Genomic DNA, 2,718 nt, shown 5'->3' with positions numbered 1-2,718 from the left:
AAAATGTATGTCTCTCTGTTCTTCTTGGATGTATGTTACTGGGTGGGAAGTGTCTCATCTATATGAGTGTATGACTCAGAATGTGAGGTCTGTGAGCTGTCTGTGAATGTATGTCTCTGGTGGTTGAATAACAGCACCCCAAAGATGTCCACTTCCTAATTCCTGGAACCTATGATTATGTTCATTTATGTGGAAAAAGGGACTTTTGCAGATATGATTAAATTAAGCATCCTGAGATGAGGAAATTCTCCTAGATTATCTGGGTGGGTCCAGTGTCATCGCAGGTGTCCTTATATGAGGGAGGCATGAAGGCAGGAGTCAGAGAACATGATGTAGTGGCAGAAGCCGAGTCAGAAAAGGTGATGTGATGACATAAACAGAGATCAAAGAAAGATAGAGGTAGAAATAGATGGCGAGAGAGTGAGAGAGATTTGAAGATGAAACTCTACTAACTTGAAGATGGAGGAAGGGGCCACAGGCTCAGGAGTGAAGGTTCCTGTAGGAACTGAATTCTCCCCTAAGAACTCCAAAAGTCAGCTCTGCTGACACTTTGACTTTTACCCTGTAAGACTCCTTGTCAATCTTCTGATCTGAGGAAACGTAAGATAATAAATTTGTGTTGTTTTGTGACAATGAGATTGTGATGATTTGTTACAGCAGCAAGTCCAGAGCTCTGAGGAGAGAAAAGGCCTGCACCTTCAAGAAATGGAATAAATGTGGTCTTATTTTCTAAGGGGAAAAAAAAGAAGAAGAAGAAGGAGAGGACGGAAGGAAGAAAGGGAAGAAGGAGGGAAGGAAGGAACTAATTGTTGTGATGTCTCTATCTGGCTGTTGGTGCACATCTCAGGATGTGAACTCCACATTTGTTTGAGTATGTGTCTGATGCTGGGAGGCCTAGATCTGTGTGCAGGTGTATGAACCAGGATGTGAGGTCTCTGATCTCTTTGGTGGTGTATGCCCCAGAATTTGTGGGTCCGACTGTTTGGGGGTGTATATCCTAGGAGAGGAGGTCTCTGATCTGATTTTGTGTACAGGACCTAGGATATGAGTTCTCTGAACTGCTGAGGTGTATGTGTTTAGAGTGTAAGGATTCTGAGTTCTTTGTGGGTATATTTCCCTTTGCTTGGAACCTCTGATCTATTTCTGGGTTTATATCCCAGGATGTGAGACTTCCTGACCTGTTTGTTTGTCTCTGTCTGGTAGTGTGAAGCCACTGGTATGTTTGCTGCTGAAGGAAGCAGGGAGTGAAGCAGGGTGTGTGTCCCATGGTAAGAATTACCCCATCTGCTTGTGGGTATTTGTGTGATAATGTGAAGTGTCTGATCTTTTCACTGGTGAATGGACAAGGGTGTGACGTCTCTGACTTGTTTGAAGGCATTTTCCCAAGAGGTGAGTTCTCTGAAATTTTCTCAATGCAAGTCCTAGGGTGTGAGATCTCTGATGTTATGTGATTGTACATTCCAGACTGTGAGGTCTTTGAGCTGTTTGTCCATGTATGCGGCTGGATGGAGGTCTCAGACCTGTGTGGGGGCACATGTCCAGGCTGTGAGGTCTCTAATCTTTTTGTAAGATCCCAGGACACGAGCCCTCTGATTTTTGTGAGTGTATCCCCCTATATGTAAAGACCGAACTATTTCCCTGTGAGATGTGCAGGTTTTTGAGGTGTCTGATCTCTCAGTGTACATCCAATGATGTGAAGTCTCTGAGGAGTTAGTGGGTGTATCCCAATATATGTGATTTTTCTGAGCTGTTTGTGAGTATGTGTTTGAGAGAATGTATTTCTCTCATTTCCCTGTGTATTTTGTCAGTATGAGGTCTCTGATCTGTTTATGGCAGTCTTCCCAGGATTTCATCTGATATGTTTCTGAATGTGTGTCTCAGGATCTGTTATCTGTAATCTCTTTGTAGGTGCAGTCCCCTATGTGAGGTCTCTGATTTGTTTGTCGTTGTATATTCCAGGATACAAGGTTCGCGAATGGTTTGTGGGTGTGTTTTGCAGGATTTTGTGTCTGTGATCTGTTTGAGGGTGTGTGTTCAAGGATGTGAGGTTTCTGATCTGTTTCTGTGCCTATTTCTCAGCATGTGAAGTTCGTAAAGATTTTGTCACTGTATGTCCCAGGATGTGATATCTCTGATCTCTTCATGTGTATTGTCAAGTGTTTAAGGTCTCTGATTTGTTTCTTGCTGTTTATTCCAGGATGTGAAATCCCCAACTGTTTGTGGATATATGTCTCAGGGTGTGTGGTCTTTGATCTGTTTGTGGGTGTATATCCCAGGGTTTGAGGTCTCTAACCTCTTTGTGGATGTACTTCCTAAGATTTCGAAGTGTATTTCCTAGAATGTGTATCTCTCTGGTCTTTTTTATGTATATCGCAGGGTGGGCAGTATCTGATCCCTTTGTAGGTATACATCCCATGGAGTATGCTCTCTGCCATTCTGCAGGTGTCTTAGGATATGAGGTCTGTGTTGTGATTGTGGGTGTATTGTGCTAAGACCTGAATTCTCTGATCTCTTTTGGGGTTTATAGCCCGGGATGAGAGGCCATTCATCTATTGGGTTGTCGGAAAAGTCATGACGTATTTTGTCTATTTTTTTTAAAAATATTTTTATTGGGGAATTCGGGGGATGGGAACAGCGCTGGGGAATTGGGGTAAGGGGAACAGACAAGTTGCTGTCGTTTTGTTCTTCAGTCTAGTTGTGGAGGACGTTGCTTCACTG

The sequence above is a fragment of the Hipposideros armiger genome, unplaced genomic scaffold (assembly GCF_001890085.2).
Source record: "Hipposideros armiger isolate ML-2016 unplaced genomic scaffold, ASM189008v1 scaffold_862, whole genome shotgun sequence".
Classification (NCBI taxonomy): domain Eukaryota; kingdom Metazoa; phylum Chordata; class Mammalia; order Chiroptera; family Hipposideridae; genus Hipposideros; species Hipposideros armiger.
This window is presented reverse-complemented; position numbering follows the sequence as displayed.